The sequence below is a fragment of the Macrobrachium nipponense genome, chromosome 21, assembly GCF_015104395.2.
Source record: "Macrobrachium nipponense isolate FS-2020 chromosome 21, ASM1510439v2, whole genome shotgun sequence".
In the NCBI taxonomy this organism is placed as follows: Eukaryota; Metazoa; Arthropoda; class Malacostraca; order Decapoda; family Palaemonidae; genus Macrobrachium; species Macrobrachium nipponense.
The window spans coordinates 37,702,701-37,723,954 of NC_087212.1; the positions used below are offsets into that span (position 1 = coordinate 37,702,701).

General features: G+C 35.8%; 1 long non-coding RNA gene across 13 annotated transcripts in view; it reads right to left on the bottom strand.

Moving 5' to 3' along the window:
• The window catches only part of LOC135197940 (uncharacterized), a 463,394-nt gene that overhangs the window by 374,511 nt on the left and 67,629 nt on the right, over positions 1 to 21,254 (bottom strand). For 10 of the 13 annotated variants that reach the window (XR_010310696.1, XR_010310686.1, XR_010310689.1 and 7 more), the window contains one exon: positions 11,480 to 11,509. The exons of the other annotated variants lie outside the window; for them this stretch is intronic. This is a non-coding gene — a long non-coding RNA (uncharacterized LOC135197940). The remainder of the gene's footprint in view (positions 1 to 11,479; positions 11,510 to 21,254) is intronic. 13 annotated transcript variants of the gene reach the window in all.

A 21,254-nucleotide genomic window follows, 5' to 3' on the forward strand; every position in this document is an offset into this window, starting at 1 on the left:
AGTATGAACATTACAGATATTCACTGGAAAATACATCAGCTGTAATTTGTCTTCGCCTGTCTTCGAAATGTAAACTAAAACTCAAGGGCCTACTAATCCTACTTGGCAACAATAGGTGTTTTACATTCCACCCGCGAAAATCATGACACTAGATTAACTATGACTATTAGTATTATTATATATGTACAATGGCAACCTAAATAAACATTTCAGCATGATTCACGAACTGATATTAGTCTTTTCTATAAACAGGTCACTTATCTCCATACAGCCGAAAATAATGTGCAAGGGTCACTGAACAAGTTTACCTTCGAATGAAATTGAAAATATAAATGACCAATTTTGCCAATAACTGAACCAGGATTATGAAAGAATAGTGAACATCAACAAGATATGAGTATAAGATATTTTTTTAATTTATTGCAAGAAAGCTCTAAAACACAAGAAAAGGCTGATGAAATGGAAAAGTTGCGAACGTCCGTAGAGACGTCCGTAGAGAAAGATGATTTTATTTAATAAATGGAATTAATCCAATTCTTCATGGTACATCCAGACTAGGAACGACGAACGAAAAGTATAAATCAATTAAATACTAAAATGGGAGAAAAATTCCGCGGGAAATGCCCAGATATTATATATATATATATATATATATATATATATATATATATATATATAATATATATATATATATATATATATATATATATATATATATATATATATATCATATATATACAGGCAAGACAAACAAACAATAGCTTATGATAGACAAATGAGAAGAAAATTAAAATTAAGTAAAAATAGTAATTAAAATCAAAATAATTAATGACGCATATTAAGTAAAAACAATAAAAAAAATCAGTACATGATTAAGCTAACAGAACTGAATGAAAAAAAAACAACAGTCGAAAGAGCCAAAAGTAATAAGTAATAAATAAACTAAAAAATAACAAAAAGAAAACAGAGAGAGAGAGAGAGAGAGAGAGAGAGAGAGAGAGAGAGAGAGAGAGAGAACAAGCCATCCCCTCCTTAATAAAAGGTGGAAAATGCAGCCCGGTAACACCTCATACAAAGCGGGCATGTATCACGCCACAATAATAACTCAAAAACGGGAGGCAAAGATTCGCCGGGAAAATACGAATGCCTCTGCCATTATACAAGACAATAGGTCGTAAATTTCCCTGTATATTAGAACGCGGCTATTAACGCCCGCAGAGTTTTGTATGTATGTGTGAGGAGTGTAGGGAGGTGGGATTGAGGGGTGGGTCTTCAAAACATTCCGTCAATCGCAGGTGAATTATGCAGGGCCTCATTTGGTCAACATTTAAGCCCCGCTCTGATCTCGCTCCCTGCACTTTTCATTTTGGGAACTTGGGACTTCCACCCTTGTTTTTTTTTTTTTTTTTTTTTTTTTTTAAATTGGAAGTGGAAAGACGGGCGTTAGATATCAACGTGGGATATGGCAGTGCGGCGCTGCATGAAGACATATTGACGGACATTTGTATGATTGCAATTGCTCATAGCTGCATAATCGTCATTCTAGTACTACTACTACGGTGAAGAATATGAACGGTTGAACACGGTCAATACAATATACATATATATATATTATATATATATAATTTTACTGCAAAGTACGTAGCAATAGTTATACAGAAAACATCATTTTACCATTCGTTTTAAGTAACTGCTCTCTTAGCATTCGGTCAAACTGAATACGATAATATTTCAAAATAAAAAAGAGAATCTGCCGCCGAAGAGTTTCATACACCTCGACATACCCTAATCATTGGAACATTCCTGAATGCCGTATACAGAGAGATGGCGATTTTCTGTGTGTGGAATAAGTCTATTAGACAAAGGGAATCTCCTCTTGGTGATCATGGATGTCTGCCGTGTATTAAGGACAATTTGTAGTATTCATATTGCATCTTTCTTTATAACGAAGGAAGTGTAAGAAATGGTGATAAATATATAAATGCAAGTACATACGATAGAAAAGCTATCAATGCACCCTTTACTTCTTCCTCACACGTGGACTTGCATTTGCCCACCCGCTATCTCTCTCTCTCTCTCTCTCTCTCTCTCTCTCTCTCTCTCTCTCTCTCTCTGCACTGTAGGCATTACTTAAGGTTCTTTGCAGCGTCCCTTCGGCCCCTAGATGCAACCACTTTCGTTTCTTTTACACTACCTCCTTTCCTATTCTCTTTCTTCGCCTTACTTTCCACCCTCTCCTAACACTTGATTCATAGTGCAACTGCGGGGTTTTCCTCCTATTACACTTTTCATTGTCAGCTTCCATTTCAGCGCTGAATGACCTCATAGGTCCCAGTACTTGGCCTTTGGCCTAAATAATATATTCAATTCTCATTGTGTGTGTGTGTGTGTGTGTGTGTGTGTGTGTGTGAGAGAGAGAGAGAGAGAGAGAGAGAGAGAGAGAGAGAGAGAGAGAGAGAGAGAATTCAGTTTACTTGATTTAGAGGCATAAGTAAAGTTTCCTAAAAAACAAAACAAAAACAAAAAACACAAAAAAACAAAACAAAAAACAAAAAAAAACAATAACAAAAAGTGTCGACATTTATCCTAAACTAGAGAAAATTCGGATGCCTCTAAAAGTTATAAATACCGAAAAAGGAAAGAAAGAGAGAAGGAAAATTGCATAAGCCAAATTCGCTTCCATTCCTATAGAAATCTCGCAGCAGCAGAAAGCTACAGGGAGCCAGTCCCAAAACGGAAAAGAAATCCGGGTTTAGAAATAAAGTGGGATTGATACATCAAAGTGGAAGCAATCTATGCATGTCAGAAAAGGATTAAGCAGCAAAGCTGATTCAGAAGCCATACCGTGGCTTAAGTTTATGTTTTGCAATCGACTCTCGATTGAAGAAAGAGCTTTACCCCACTGGCTCGGCACGGGAGCCACACCGGGAGCCACACAGTCGATTGCATGCAAGGGATCAAAGGCATCCCGGGAGGGAAGGTGGCTCAGTCCGGGCTTAGCTGCCAACGCCGATTACATATATACATTTGAAGATGAACAAGGGAAGGGGGAAGGTAATGGGGGGGGGGGGGGGAGGGGGGGGGCGGTTGGACCTTTATACTTCAATTAGTAAAACTGTGTCCACATAGTATCCTTCATACTTCAATTAGTAAAACTGTGTCTCCATAGTATCCTTCATACTTCAATTAGTAAAACTGTGTCTCCATAGTATCCTTCATACTTCAATTAGTAAAACTGTCTCTCCATAGTATCCTTCATACTTCAATTAGTAAAACTGTGTCTCCATAGTATCCTTCATACTTCAATTAGTAAAACTGTCTCTCCATAGTATCCTTCATACTTCAATTAGTAAAACTGTCTCTCCATAGTATGAGACAGAAAAAATACATTATTTGTGAAATTTACTAAACGAATTATGGGAATAGCTGAAACCGGTTTCATTCAGTCACGGGAGAAACCGTCTACAAATTAATAGGAAACCACTTCAATTATTGTCGAAAGCAAGACATAAGGAATACATCATTTGTGTTTAATAAATGAAATTGTTCCATTGCCACCTTTTATTAGTACAGTAGGGAAATAAAAAACGTTCACGCAGAAAATACTATAATGCAGAAAACAAACTGAAACTAACTTTAATAGAGACAATTGTCTTCCGTTCAGCGGGGAGAGAGAGAGAGAGAGAGAGAGAGAGAGAGAGAGAGAGAGAGAGAGAGAGAGAGAGAGAGCAATTTAGGAAAGAGAGACAGAGCAGAGCAACCGCACAAAATAGAGGGGTGACAGAAACCTCTTTAGCGGTCGTGTAACTCCCTGTCGTACTAACAAATCCATAACTAATATCTGAATATTTTAAACCAAGTTCCTCGCTTGGCAAATTCGACCACAGAGGGAATTCAAGGGTAAGGACAGAAAAATACGACCACTGCGTGAATGAAAGGAAAAAAGAGTAACGTAAGTGGCAAAATAAACTTAAAAAAGGAAATATGAGGTGAAAATATCGAAGGTTTTGGTCATGATTACGTATAAGTAAAAGGGTTGATAAGTAGATGTGAAGAAAATATCTCTTTCTGTCAACTGTCACAACGTTATGTAAAAAAGAATAATCCCCTAAACTATTTTCATCCTTGTTTTAGTCTGTCCGACTGTTATACTCGGTGGAAATTGACACGGTGTTCCCATAGATTTTCAGAGAACGGAATGGAATGGAATATAGAATTTAGGCTAAAGGCCAAGCACTGGAACCTATGAGGTCACTCAGCGCTGAAAGGGAAATATGAGAACAGATAGGCTTGGAGGGCGTAACAGGAGGAAGACGTCCCAGTTGCACTGACAAGTGTTAGTAGAGGGTGAATAGCAAAATGCAAGAGAGAATATAAATGGAGGCACAATAAAAGGAATGAAAGGGGTTGTAGCTAAGGGCCGTAGAAAAGTTGCAATAAACCTTGGGTAATGCCTACAGTGCACCGCGCGAGGTGCACTGACTAGCCCCCTAAGGGGAATAGATTCCCAAAAGCAGCTAATTTAGTTCACCCAAATAAGAAAATAACGCTTGAAGGTCAACAATATTACCTACCAGCTGGATAAGACCATGAATAACCCAACTCTGCTAACTGGTTTCCACGACCAATAGAAAATAAAATCTTAAGATATGGAATTGCGATTTTCTTGCCATGTTAGCATCAGAAGTAAAATCGTGGAAAATTATAACTGCCTACAAATAATAGTTATTTGTTCATTTCTTTGTGTTTGCCATTGCCAATATTTTATGATCCTTTCCTTCATTCGAATACTTTGGTAACATAATTTCTGACCTGTGAGGATCAAGGCCTTGAATTTTTGTTTTATTGTATGCTGGAACCTATTTCTGGGATGGTGTTAGACAACCTCTAAAGGTGGTGGTGGTGTTGGTGAGAGAGAACCGAGGAGAGTGTGAAGAGGAGAGGTATATGGGACGGCATCACTTCCGCGCACACCATGAGCATTCGTGCTCGATTACGCCGTAATAATAATGGTAAAATCTCCCTTTATTCAGCCTTAAACAGCTGTATAAATAAGCAAGTGTCAGGGACAAAATACTTATTAAAAAAAAAAAAAAAAAAAAAAAAAAAAAAAAAAAAAAAAAAAAAGCACTTGCTGACTCACAGCTGACTGTAACTTCCAGGAATTTTCAATCTAGATGTAATCAAATTAGGATTTTAAGGCTCTTTGTAAAGTTTCTTGTAACATAAACAGCTGCCTCATAGCTGTCTGCTAGGTTCGAAGTAATATTCAAACTAGAGTTAATTTAATTGGGAATTAAAGGTGGTTTGTAATCAAAAGTTTATTGTAACATAAACAGCTGACTCACAGCTGTCTACAAGGTTCCAAGTAATATTCAATCTAGAGTTTTAATTTAATTGGGAATTAAAGGTGGTTTATATATCAAAAGTTTATTGTAACATAAACAGCTGACTCACAGCTGTCTGCTAGGTTCCAAGTAATTTTCAATCTAGAGTTAATTTAATTGGGAATTAAAGGCGGTTTGTAAAGAAAGTTTATTGTAACATAAACAGCTCGGGAAATACTCGATGTCCCGATACCTGGCGAGAATGTCAGTTCTAATTAACGGAGTGACGCCAATATGATCATCCCAACACACAGCTAATGCATGAAAGTCACCGATATCAGTGTACCTACGGAAGCGTCGCGCTCTGACATTTGATGCCCAATACTTATACTGACGACAACGTGACTTGCTCATTTTACCTTTTGCAATGTTAACGAAGATGTTATAGAATAACTCGTCATACGACAGTTCTCTTTTACGATAATTTCCAAGTTTGAGGCTTGCACATAATCCTTTTTTGCAATGGTAACGAACGCATTATAAAATATCAACTGGTTATAAAACAGCCCTTTTTTTTTATTATGAATTATACTTTTGGCTCTCCCACTCAAAAAAGGTATCGTAAAGTCAAACTTATCCAGCAGAGATAAATTTACTTGTACTTATTTTCATGCTTTTTTTTTATCGATATTACCTACATAACTAAATTTGCATGGTTTAAAATTCCTTATTCTTCGTTTCTAAATTATGGGAAGCATCAATAAAATCATATCCAGGGCTCTTAACTGCTGTAATTTTTGTTTTTTGTATTTTTAGTTTTCAAATGTTTAGTATTCACCAAAAATCACCCTTTCTATGCCGCAATTCTCAATCACAGAAAGCACTGACATTTTATCTCTTTCTTGGACTCAGACTGCATTCATAATTTTCTCAATGAATGAAATAAAACGCAGTTCCAGCGTACAAATAAAATTAAATAGTACATATCTGAAACATCCTGATAAAAAGAGATGGCTTTGAGATGGCTTTGTCTGTCCGCCCTTAAATCTTACTTACTACTGAGGCTAGAGGGCTGCAAATTGTTATGTTGATCACCACCCCTCTAATCGTCAAACATACCAAATTGCAGCCCTCTAGCCTCAGTAGTTTTTATTTTATTTAAGGTTAAAGTTAGTCGTGATCGTGCGTCTGGCAACGTTATAGGATAGGCCACCACCCAGCCGTGGCTGAAAGCTTTGTGGGTCACGGCTCATATATCATTATACACTGTACAGAGAACTCGATTGCGCCGAGAAAACTTCGGCGCATTTTCTACCTGTTTAAGTAAGAAATGTATTTACGATTGTACCATAGGTTCAATCAAACGGCAAAATTTCTAAAAGGAAAAGGAAAACCAGAAATGACTCAGATACTTCATATAGTTATATATAACAAATCAAAACAACCCTATATTTCGTGAAAACGCAAAGTATTTTTTTTCAAGCGGTCTTCGATAACCGTAAAACATGCTGAATTAAGAAAATACAAATCATAATCATGGATGCATTCTGCATTAAGCTTTTTAAGAGCGCTATACGCAAATGAAGCGTGCGCGTTACATAACGCATTTTCTTGTATGTCTCGTAACATATTACACAACTATTACAAAATTATTGTGCAAAACAATAATGAATAAAATATATACAAACATACTGCAGAAAAAATAATATACAGAAATTCACGGAGAGTAATATACAAAATTTGCAAAAACTTATACAAAAACACAAAGGGAATGTAAAAACAAATCCACACAAAATCACTATAAAAAAACTTCTAAACAAAAAAGAAACACCATCGAAACACACACAAACCCTGAGAAAACTGCGAACGAAATTCCCTTAACAAAAACGAAAATGGATTCCCTTATGGTAAAAAACAAACCAACAAACAAACAAAAAAAGCCCGCAGAGGAGCCCTCGAGAGGGGCATATTCATGCGCTCGCACATTACTAAATGGTGCACATTAGCTTAAAGTTAATTCCCAAACTAACAACTTTTTAACAGGTTATGCCACAAGTGCGGACAAACGCACAAACACCCGGCTTGCTCCTCGCATGCTAATGTATGTAAATACCGACTAACTTTTAAACCTGGTTGTGAAGTCTGAAATATGCATTATGGACAAGAGATTTAAAATGACACTGTTAATGAGGAGGAGAATGGGCAAGGGAGGAGAGGGAGAGAGAGATAGAGAGAGAAAGAGTGAGAGAGAGAGAGAGAGAGCGTCGGGGATGTCTCAGATTGAAAAGTAAGAATACGCTAAAGGCGACTGGGAAGAAAATGGATAGATGTGATAAAATGAAATTTATTTTAGCTGCTCTACAGAAAAGGCAAACAGACAGAGGTGAAATAAATGATGAGAAGGAGTACACAAAATCATTAGACGCAACAATAAGGGATATGAAATCTACAAAATGATAACTAGGTAGTCTATATCTACATAATGACAGTAATTAAGCCCCAAATGAAAGAGTAAATGTTTATGGCATTTGTCATGAAAATAATACGGCTTTGCGTGCGTCAACACGTCTGGAAGCATCGGACCAAACATTCATCTCAATACTCCTGTCTTATATATATATATATATATATATATATATATATATATATATATATATATATATATATATATATAGATGAGAGAGAGAGAGAGAGTTACAATTCAAAGATACCATAGAATCGAAGAGGCAAGAAATCTAGAAATCTCGACATATGATGAATATAAATACGCTAAAGCATTATAGTCTACCGCAGAGGATATAGTATTTTGCATATATCATGAGATTAAGTCTAAGATATTTAAATAAACAATCTACGACCTACAATGGAGTAAAACTGAAAATCATGTTACCAATGAAGTGCCGTAATAAAAAATAAATTCGCATAATTATAACACACATCGCACAGAAATTTGCAAATCACGAGGAAATAACCTTCGACACAAAAAATCAGCATTACGTAAATTCTTCGTCAAAGTAACCCTTATTGAATCAGTGAAAATTCTTCGAAAATTTCGTCCAAGTTGAAAATCTGACTACGCGGATAACTCCAAAAACTATGGCGAAAGTTCAGGGGTGATCTGAACTTTACCCTTTGCATCAGCTTCATCAGCTAATCATACTTTCGCGAGCAACGATTTTAGTCATGCATCTCATAACCATGAGTATTATTATAGTAACCTTGGACTGAATTATCCTATGCGATGCGAAGGACTCGGGGTATCAACTGGTGCGTTGAATGACTGGTGCTGCTGTCGTATTTGCGTGCTGTGAATGATTATGTTGACGTTCGGAGAAAGACTCTACGAGTGAAAGATTGATCAACTTTTCCACAAGAAATTCCAGAGCTGGAAGGTAGAAAGATGAACTTGCTTTTCAAACTTCTAATGAGGGAGTAACTGAAGTGTTTTACTGAACGCCGAAGCAACAAAGGATAAACAGAAGCTCAGCCACATGAATGGTATCTCAAAAAAAGAACTGGTATAGAAGTTACAGTGTACAGTTGCACGGGAGAAAAATAGGGAAATAAAATGGATGGCAGTGAACAAAGGACGTGCGAGAGATGTCAAACCAAAGAGAATATATGAGTAAGGAGGGAGTTGAGAAATGGAGGAGGAGGAGGAAAGGAAGGGGAGGGGAAGGAGGAGCAGGATGAGGAGATGGAGGAATCTGCCTCCTTAGAAAAATAAAAGAGAAAATGTGAAAGGACTGGAAAAAAAGTGAGCAGAAAGAGAGTAAGGGGGGGAGCAGTGGCAAGAGGGCAGCCAGGGCGTTGAGGGGGAGGGGATGGGGTTGCAAGACGAGTCGGAAATGACGGAAGAATCTGGTGCTGGCGTTGTAGGAGGAGGAAGAGGAGGAAAAGGGAGGAGGAGGAGGGGAGGGAGGTGGGTGTGTGGGAGGCTGTGGTTTCAGTTTACGAGTCTGAATCGATGAGTCGATACGCACCGCCGACACGACGGCCCCATCATCAGCTCACGAACACTCACGAATTATGGTAATGATCGCTACTGTGTCGGCACAAGACGGAAACCAACGGTAATGAGGATGGGAAGTGAGGAGGTGGAGGAGGAGGAGGAGGAGGAGGAGGAAGAGTAGGAGGAAGAAGAAGGAGAAAAGAAAGAGAGAAGATGATGAGGAAGACGGACGTCTTACATGTGGACTCCTAAAAAGGAAGAGAGAGAGAGAGAGAGAGAGAGAGAGAGAGAGAGAGAGAGAGAGTTCTTACCATGTGTTATCACATTCTGCGAAACAAGGCTTATTACGTCATAAACCAAGTCTAAAAGCGATTAATGGGTATAATCTGTTCAATTTCTTCTGAATATGAATGAAAGAAATTGGTTCATTTCACTGTATTCTGCTTCATTGCCACCTACAATTGTTTTAATCCCACGACATTTCAAACCAGAGGAGTTCAATAACAATGCAACAGTTCAACAAATATGTCAAATGGAAGTAATTGAAAGGAAATCTCGTAGTTTTGCAAATACAATAAAAGGCTAAACATACAGAAATTGTCTCATATTAAAGGATATTCCTACATGCATTAAAACATGATTCAGACCCTGACCACGCCCCCCCCCACCCCCCACAAAAAAAATTGTTATACGACAAGAGTGATAATTAGAACAATAAAAGAAAAATCTGACACCGATCACAAAAGTCAATTTTAAAACTGACTGGCTGCATGGGAGAGTATAAAAGTATTAGATAAAGCTTTCAGATGACGAAACTCTCTAATTGATATTGAGTACTACACTTTCTGTTGGGTTACTGCCCTAATCTTTTTTCAATCACCGGATAAAAAAAAAGTTAAAACATGAAAAAAAACTACACGTCATAAGAGATCGGCCAAATGAACAGCTGCAGGTATGATAAATGACATTATATATATAGTATATATATATATATATATATATATATATATATATGTATATATTATATATATATATTCATATATATAAACTATTTTATACCTATATATATATATATATATATATATATATATATATATATATATTATACTTTAATATAATATATATATATATATGATTATATTTATAACTATATCTATATATATATATATTTATATATATAATAATATAAAATATAAGTTATATTATATATATATATATATCGATTATAATTATTACTTTTATTAATATATATTATATATATTATAGAATTATATATATTATATATTTATTATATATTATATTTTAATATAACTTTATATATATATATATAATATATATATTTTATATATATTATATATATTAATATTAATATATATATAATTTTATAATATATATTATATTATATATATATATATATATTATATATAATAATATATATATATATATATTATATATATATATCTTTTCATATATGGTAAACGAAGAAGAATTTTTTAGTAGATAATAATTTCGTCATCTCGTGGATTCGAATCCACGAAAGGACGAAATTATTATCAAGTAAAATAATTCCCCTTCGGTTAACATAAATGAAAACATGAATTCCGAGGTAGAGCGAATTGGATATTAAAGGACATTTGCAGCTTAATGCATGTAGTATATGAATCACGGTGATGTGATAAAAATTCAAATACTACATAACATTATATATATATATATATATATATATATATATATATATATATATATATATATCATACACACACAAATACATACACTCCCACACACACACACACACACACACACACACACACACACACACACATATATATATATATATATATATATATATATATATATATATATATATATATATATATAAAATATTCATAAATGGCTAAATGGCAATTTCTCTGGGCACTTTCCCTCAATCTTTCGCTAATTATCTCAATACGGAAAATGCAGTCAATGAAAAAACTAACATCACGTGAGATCGGTTGCCGAAAAGAAAAAATCTATCAAGATAACTTTAAATATTGTAACACAAGAGTATGAAAACCGATAAATCAATAGCAAGGCGATGTAGGTTCCATCTCTACGAAAAACAATATATTTTTTTTAATAGTTTGACAAAAATAAAACATTCAAATTTAAATGCCTCGCATTAAAATAATAATAATTATAAGTGGAACTCGTTACTCACCTATCCAAGGTGAGACAAAGGACGGCAAATCTGAAAAAACAAGAATTTCTTTCTTACCAATCTAATCATTTGTATCACTTCAATTAGTTTTAAAAGGGAACAACGAAAGAGAGAGAGAGAGAGAGAGAGAGAGAGAGAGAGAGAGAGAGGAGAGAATAGGTCTTCATAAAATCAAGAAGTCATCCTCACGCCATCTGGTGCATCCGCGCATAGACTGAACTAGTGAATGTGGTTAAAGGGAACTTAACGGATGTGTGTAGCTGATAACAAGTGTGTGCGTGTGTATGTGTGTGTGTCTGTGTAAGTCTACGCTCAAGCAAATTTTGTCGCACTTAAAAAGGTTTTTCCTTTCTGCACTGCAAATTATATTCCTCATAAAATCAATGTCAATCTATGTTGCCGAAATCACGGAAAACTCCGAATAACTCTTTAGTTTTCCTTTGGATGTCTATTAACCGGACTAATAATAATAATAATAATAATAATAATAATAATAATAATAATAATAATAATAATAATAATAATAATGACAAAACCTTCAAGTAAAAGCTCTTCGACCAATTGGAAGTATTTGAAAATCATAAACAACGAGAAAAAAATAAACAAATAATTCAATAGATTAATAAACAAATAAATATTAACAAAGTTAAGGTAAGATTTAGAAAGAAGGAAACCTTTTCCTCTCAAATTTCTCTAACTTCTTCGAAAGACTTTTACACCGCTCTAACAAACACTGATGTGGCAGACAAAGAAGGTCATTCATTGCCACTACCACTACAACAGAACTAGATTATAAATTATTTAAAAGTAAGCCTATTTTAGAAACAAAGAAATGTATAGTACCATTATTAAATACTTTTGCGCACCAGCCAAAAATCAACATCCAAAAATGATTATGTAATGCAAGTATTAAATATCAATATGCACTATCAAAATCAATATTCAAATCTGATATCGCTCATCTCGCCAAGATGAAATGCAGAATAAGATAAATTAGCCATAGAGAAATTACTGCTGTCATCGGCTTAACAAAAATACTGACTTGTATATAGAACATTTTCATCACATCAGAGGAAATCGTTGCAGTACATACGGATCATAGCTTAAGTGACTTCTGATTTACCATAATTTATGTAAGATATATCTAACGCCATTTCCTTTAAACTCCTGAGTAAAATATCTTTCATTTGTAATATTAGGTTTTCCACTGGCTGATATCTAACCTCAATGGAAAATAATGCCTTCAGGTTAATCAGCTAACTAAAGTCGCAAACCTTGAAAAAATGTTATTTACCTTGATTCGTCTCTAGTTTGACAAATTGGTGTAAGTAAGTTTTTCCTCATTCTCAGGCTTCAAAGCTTTTGATATCATTCTGAGCTTCTAATTCGCTCAACATTGTGGAAATTTTGTTATAACATCTGACAACGAAGACAACTGATGATTTGATAAGTTATAGAGCATCAAAATATGAGACACTTTGACTGGAAAACTCAAAAACTTAAACGAAATATAGGGGATACGCCTCTTTGTCAAAACAGGGACGAATTAACGGTACAGTTACCATAACCTTTTACCATGACAGAGGAGGAAAGTAACATGTTAATGTGTCCTTTGAATAACCTGTCGAGCCAAATCAATGGCAATGACAAAGGTGGCAAATCACCTGGGACACAGGCCCGTTCGCCCCTACATCGTGAATGCTCTTCCTAATCACCGTGGAAGGCAAATGAGAAGTAATGAAGAAAATGCGGCAGGAAGGAGAGTCCTCCCCACTAGAACAGTGATGGAGGGTAGAGTTCGCATACTGAGGCCTGTCATTATGGTTAAGACTTCCGCTGGAGCGGTACTGGGTGTGGACAGGCCCCATCACCGAAGGCGACACGACAAATGAAGCCAACCTAATAAGAGAATCATGGTCTGTTGCCCCCTTCGTGGTTAGGTCCGACCATTCTTCTCCTTCTCCCCTTCTGCTTGCTTTCTTCGGGCTCGGGCTGGAAAAGGGGCATTCGGTTGTCCCTCTTCTTATTTCCCAGTTTGAGACACAAACAGAAGCAAAAACCTACAACTAATGAAACTTAAAAGCAGATACAAAGTTTATGTATAACAGTGACTCAGTGAATAGGGTACGTAATTTGGGGAAACCGTATGTCCCAAACTACTACTGATGCTAAGACTTGCCGCATTCCTTGAGTTCTTCCTTTAAATAAAGCTCTATTTTAATTCACCATTCCTAAAGCTACGATGATACAATCATTTATCATCATGAATCACTAGTCTACATTGTATTTAAACGAAAACGTTACCGCACTATAATGATGACCGTCACTTACTACCTGTCTTTATCATGTCACAAAATTACACTTTCCTGCGGCTTTTCTTTTATAAACTTATTATGGACGGGGGGTATTCATCAAGAAAGTGATCTTAATTTGTTGCAAATTAATTTCCCATATATGCAAGATGACACATATTCAGATTCTACACTTCAACACCACCAGAATCCGTCTGCCGAAAAATTCATTGTGCCTCTGGTGACCTAAGCACTGAATCCTGACCCTGGTTGTTAACGTATAAGGCGGGTCACTGTCAGGTGTGAGAGGGGTACTCAAGTCAGCAACATCACCCCAACAGGTATAATGATACCCCTAAGGTTGATGCCCTCTTGATCTAGGTCTTCCATGGGGAAAAGGTATATAATATATATATATATATATATATATATATATATATATATATATATATATATACATATATATATGAATAAAGGTAATGCCAAGAAGGAAGATGAAAAACGAAAAACTGCCTAATTTTCCTCCGTGGCATTACCTTTATTTATACACAGTATCACGTCTTATATATTTCGTGATAAAGTTATTCATATATATTATAAGTACACACGCACACATATATGTTAGATATGCATATATATGATATATATATATTATATATATAATATATATATATATATATATATATACATATGCATATACAACAGATACTTCCCTTTCAATATAAAAAACTAAGATACCCAGAAAAAAAAATCTACATTTACAACACTGAAATTTGAAATTTCTGAGTGAACACAAACCCAAAATTTCGTATTAACCTTTCGCTGGCAGTGGATGATTAATCAGCTAATGCAAATTGAGTCCGAAATCACCTATCAAATCCTACATTTCCTGGTATGTATGTATCCCCCCTTCGACCAGATGTCCGAGCCGCAGTGGCGTTTAACTTCGAATCTACCGGAAACGTGAGCGCGTTCATTTTACTTCTGAACGCTTGAACATTTTTAGTTTTCGGTAAAAGACAACTTTTGACATGGCTAGTTGTCTGTCCATCGGCACTTTTTCTGTCCGCCCTCAGATCTTAAAAACCACTAAGGCTAAAGGGGTACAAATTGGCATATTGATCACCCACCTTCCAATCATCAAACATACCAAATTGCAGCCCTCTAGCCTCAGTATTTTCTCTTTGATTGCTAAAATTAGCCACGATCGTACGTCTAGCACCTTTACACAGGTCATCGCCCGGCCGTGGTTGAAAGATTCGTGGACCGTGGCTGAGAGGTTCATACAGCATTATACTCGTACGCTGTACAGAAAACTCGATTGCTTCGGCGCATTTTTTTACTTGTATGCTGTTATGGTCTGTGCTGACATAAAAATGTAACTTCATAGATCTTAACAAAAACTTTTTCCACTCAAGTTCCCCTTCGCTCTTTGGTAACTAGAACAGTGATAAAAGCAATAATAGGTCATTTCACAATACCAAATGCAATATTATCAGGAATGATATCTCTGAAGGAGACAAAAACGTATATATATAACAAGCCATTGACAGTTCTTTCACTAAATTTCCGCTCTAAATGAGACACCATAATACAATTTACCTATAAACGATGGAATTATAACTAATGAGAAAAAAAAGCCTTTGATTCCTTACATTAAGATTCACGTGAATTTCGTTGATTAACATCTAATTTAAATATTGGCATGCATAAACGGATGAATTAGCTTGCATGATGCTAAGTGGAAGAAAAGGTAATAAACGTTTAGCTTCAGTAATTTATGCAAAATAAAGAAAAATTTACAAATAAATATGGCCGCATAACTGCTGTGAATAATGTCAGTGTCCATCAACGTAAAAACGGAAACCAAAGGATGTAAAAACAGATACAGAGAGAGAGAGAGAGAGAGAGAGAGAGAGAGAGAGAGAGAGAGAGAGAGAGAGTTAGTTTCCGATAACCTGTCTTCTGTGAAAGACGCATATACAAAATGCACTCCATACCCATTGCATGCGTCGCATGATAGAAAAAAAAAAAACAACAACGTCGTGTTCAACGACGAATCCTTATGACGACGCGTCTCACTCACCTGTGCCTCTCAGCGTCATGATTTATTTGTGAGGAAGCTAAGTCAATCTTATTCATTACGGAGGTCGTTACCGTCACCGCAAGATGGCTACAATTACTGGCGAGATCACGCACACCTGGCTGACGCTGGCGCTACTCGAGCGGTCCCTCAGCCACATATACTAACACCCCCCTCCCCCCTTCACACTCTATTCTCCCTCCTACCACCACCCCTCCTTTCCTTCCTGCTACCACCCCTCCCCAGCCTCACCCCGAAAAAAGAAAAAAAAACCGTCGACGTCAAAGTCGTTTATCTTTCCCCGACGGTAAATTTAGATGTTTTTCATCATCGCATTAACCGTGAACGCTTGCTTTTCAACGCTCCAGGCCCAATTCGAGGTGTCATAATCCGCGAATTCTGGGCGAGGCGACTTTCGAGGCAAAGCTAAAAACGTTTTTCTCGAAACGTTTGCTTGCTTGAAAAATGTGCTAAAGATGTTAATCTCGAAATGTTTGCTTGCTTAAAAAAATGTGCTAAAGATGTTAATCTCGAAATGTTTGTTTGCTTGAAAAATGTGCTAAATATCTCAAATCTCGAAATGCCTTTCTTGAAGAATGTGCTGAAAACGTTTTGTTTCGAAATGATTGTTTCCATGATAAATGTGCTAAAAAACTTTATCTCGGAATGTTTGTTTCCTTGAAAAATGTGTCGCTAAATATGTTAATCTCGAAATGTTTGTTTTCTTGAAAAATGCGCGATGTTTCATTGAACTGTTTTATCTCCCAGCAATGTTGATACCTTTCTCACAATTCCGCATACTTCATCATATTAATTTATTTGAAAATTACAAAGTTAGTTAAGGCCGACGATATCGTAACTTTCTATCAGACGTGAAAAATCCTCTCATCCTATTGAGATTACTAACGATTACTTTGGATTTCCGTCTACATATGATATATATATATATATATATATATATATATATATATATATATATATATATATATATATATATATATAGATTCATCCTTTTCTTATTGTGTTCATTTTCGTTGTAATGTTCTTTGGTACTATCTATCTATATATATATATGATAATATATATATATATATATTTTTAGTATATATATATAGATAGATAAGATAGATAGATAGTAGATAGATTGATAGATAGATAGATAGATAGATAGATAGATAGATAGATAGATAGATAGATAGTACCAAAGAACATTACAACAAAAATGAACACACCAAGAAAAGGATGAATCTCCAGCATACGTAGAAATCAATAATGATAACATTACCATTAGCAATACTAACATAAAAACGTTTATCCACCAAAATATTGTGAGAGCGCAGGAGAACCCGTGGAAAAAGTCTGCCGCCCCAAATTGTGTCATTGTCATAAACATTTAACTGGCGCAAATCCACAACCGGGATCACAGTGTTTACATACTTACGGTTCCGCTAAATTTACCACAATTTACTGTGGTCGAGAGATATATATAGCCCTGTTCAACTGGTCAGGTAGACCCTTAATTAGGATATTTCATCGTCATGGACTATGTCAACTACTAGTCTTTGAAGACGCAGATTCAACCTACTGTGAAGAGATGCCATTAATCGTGTTTATCTGGAACAACCAGATGAAACTGGATGACCTTAATCATTAACCAGAGGGTGATAATGAGGTGCAACTGTCCTTCAGCAATAGAGCAGGTCAGAATGACAGTAGTGCTCAAGTTTCTGTGCTGAATGTACATTCGGACAGATTTACACACGTCTAATGTATCCAGAATGCTTAAGAAACTTTAGGTTTATTTATACCTCACATTGACACGAACACTTACGCCACCTGACCTGAATGAGCTCGCAGAAGCCAGGTTCACCTACATAACATTTAGTTCACGGATCTGATATGGGCTCTGGGATACCAGTTGTACCTACAAACTACAGGTCACGAACCTAAAACGGATTTTGAGACAAGTTTACCTACAAAACTTACAGGTCAAGACTATGAGGTACCATTTTCTTAAGCACGAAATCCAAAGGTTCTTGAGCCAACTAATTTCTCATTATAATACTGAGCGGATCAGTAATGAGGCTGATACACTGTAATTGTTTTCTGACCATGAGGTTAGAGTTTCACGACTCCTTGGTTGGTAAATCTCCGAATAACCTGATATCAGTTGCAAGGTGCGTATCATTCTTAATACATTGTGTTGAACTGATACAATACGGACGCAAATTCGATCCACACACTGCAAAAAATAAGATTTTGGCTTTGGAGTTTTATTCTTACCCACTGATAAAACTTAAGCATCAAATTAGTCAACCTTGGGGTTTCGTTCTTTAATTATTACGTTGAAATAGACGCTTTGCATATCTAAGAGTGAAATGATCTCCCTGACAGTTGCGTGACAGTACATTAGTCCGACATCGTAATGCTTCTACTTTCTAACGAGTATACTCGTTAAACTTCATTCAGTATAAAAGAAAAAAAAAAAGAAAACTGCAACAAGTGGGTACACCTGAATATTATTAACAAGAAACACTGTATGAGAGGTTCCATTAACAGCTTACTGTTATATAGCTTATATTCAGAGCCATGACTATACTTAAACACCAGAGTTTTAAGTTTTACTTATTTCTTTTAAGTTACCTGGTTTTATTATTATTTCAATTCGATTAGGTTAATGTGAAAGAGTCGACAGAAGAGTAAATTACAGTAATTGCGGAATCTACTAAGACAATTAAAAATGTGGACGAAACTAGCCAAAACTAAACGATAAAAAATTCAAGATAGTTATGCGCATGTGAAGCTATCCCCAAGTGACCTGACTACTGACTGTTCCTCTATCGCACGCAAACGAAAAAATATAAACAAAACCTATTGCGGGACCGAAAAGAAAAAAGCAAAAAGAAAAAAGAAAATTCCCCCTGAAGAGCGAAAGCCGAACTGCTGTTGTGAGCAATTTACAAGGTGGCTGTTATGGTGATATGTCACCGGGGATATTATGTCATTTATCATATATGCATGACTTCACAGGGCCAAGTGGGTCCTCCAACTGTAGCGGAATTGTTAAGTCATTTGCACCACCCACGGCTCAAGGGTCCCAGACCACAGACCTATGTTTATTTGGTCTGGAGACATCGGCTATTCATTTGACGGAGACCTCAAGCCCCTCATTTCGAAGCCCGCAATTAAGATGTTAACTACTGTTATAACAAAGTTTAAGAAAAACGCTAATCATTTCGTACTTCATTTATCATCACTCCCCACTGGCGACGATAGGCGTTGTTTTCGCTCAAAAGAACCACTGCCTATCCATCTATACACATCTGTCGATCAAATCTATTTATTTAGACTTGTATGATTACAATGGGGGGCGGGGGTGGGGGTGGGGGGGATGGTGACGATAATTAATCCAATTTCAGAGATGGAACAAGAAAGAGATACACGATGAGGATGAAGATGATCCTGAATATGGTCATGATGTCGAAGAAGCGGACTTGTCCACCACTCAAATCCAGAAAGACTAATATTTTTTTCTAGAAGGCGTTAACCTTTCTTTGCCTAACAATCACTCCTCTAACCCACCACAGTCTGCTAACTACCAGATTCCCAATTCACTGCCTGGACCAGCATTAGGCACACTGGCTTCTCACGAGACGGGTAATCTACCAGAGAGTAGGGTTGGCAAACCCTATTCTTGGGACGTTACGTACCATTCCAAAGCTCAGATCAACGTATTCAATATTTTTTCAGACTTATACTAGAGAAAATGGCGAAAAAGGCTGATTCCGACCTGGACATCTAAACGTGGGGTTCATTTAATTTTTGTTGCACACATTAAAAATATATATCCCTCCTATACTGCATTCTACTGTATACATTGTAATTATTAGTTCCCATACAAATCTCCATGGTCTGAGAATATAATTTAAAAAGTACATTGTAGTAATGCATTTAATTCTTTCTCACTATCTTTTGCCTTCTAAACATTCTCAGCACGATTATAAAGAGAATCATAAGTTCTGAAAAGGATTCTAAATTCCTTCATCATTTTGTATAGGTATTTATAACTTCAAAGTATATATTTGTATGTCATTATAAGCATGCACTCACATACATTGACATTCAAACACAAACACACACACACATATACATGTAAGCAATATGTGCGTACACACATATATGTAATATATATATATATATATATATATATATATATATATATATATATATAATATATATATAGAATAATATATATATATAATATATATATTATATAAATATATATATATCTATATATATATACATTTATATATAATATATATATATATAATATATATATATATATATATATATATATATAAAATAGCTTAAATAGCATGTAAATTACGACAATTTCCCAGTAAAGAGAACTGTACACAAACATTAAGTAAAGGGGTGCACATGTAAACATACAAATAAACACATACATACATACAAATACACACAAACACACACCGTGAGAGGAGGAAGAGGAGGAGGAGGAGGAGGAAAGGAGGAGGCGGTCGTTAAGGGCGGCCATGGAAACAACGCCTACGTGCCTGAGTCCCTCCAAACAATGTTTCGAATCCTACCCGTAGTTCCTTCAGATCCTTTCTCATAGGACTCTTGCCGCCCTTTCCTCCTCTCTCCCTCCATCCTTCTGGGACGCTGCTTCGTCCTAAGGGTTTTATATGGCGCATGAAATATATACCTGAGCAGGGAATTCCTTAGCAAAGCGAGTCTCTTGTTTTTGTTTAATATGTTTCTTCGTATTTTTAACAAGCACTGTAGATTCAACCTCAGGATACGCTGATGTAGTGACGCCAGTTGGAAACCAAATCAATCAATCATGTGAAATAATAAATAATTGGAAAGCTTCCGAGTAAATAATATCGCTTATATATATAATTCTGATCATAAAATTAATCATATCATCAGCACGGACTTGATCACTAAATCCAAACACTGACTAACTCCAATCATTTACGTTGCACCTCACTATCGGTTCTCATATTATTGGCTGCTTTGTCCATAAGTTTCTTCAACCACTTCTGTGCGGTAAATTAAGGAAAATAATTGACTGGTTAAGTAGTTTCAGTTGAATAGCATCATAAAGACAACGTCTATAGATACCGGAAAAGGAAAAAATGGCCACGCTGGGATGTTCTTACATTCTGCATGTTGGTGGAGAGAGAGAGAGAGAGAGAGAGAGAGAGAGAGAGAGAGAGAGAGAGGCATAATTTTTTTCCCGCAGTAATCTGACAGCACTTTCCTTGTTTCGTTTCCACGATAAGGAAAAAACACCAGATTGAAATAAAGCTTTCACGCTGAATGATTTAAAAAAAAAAATGCACTTAGATATTTACTAAAATTGAAATAAATT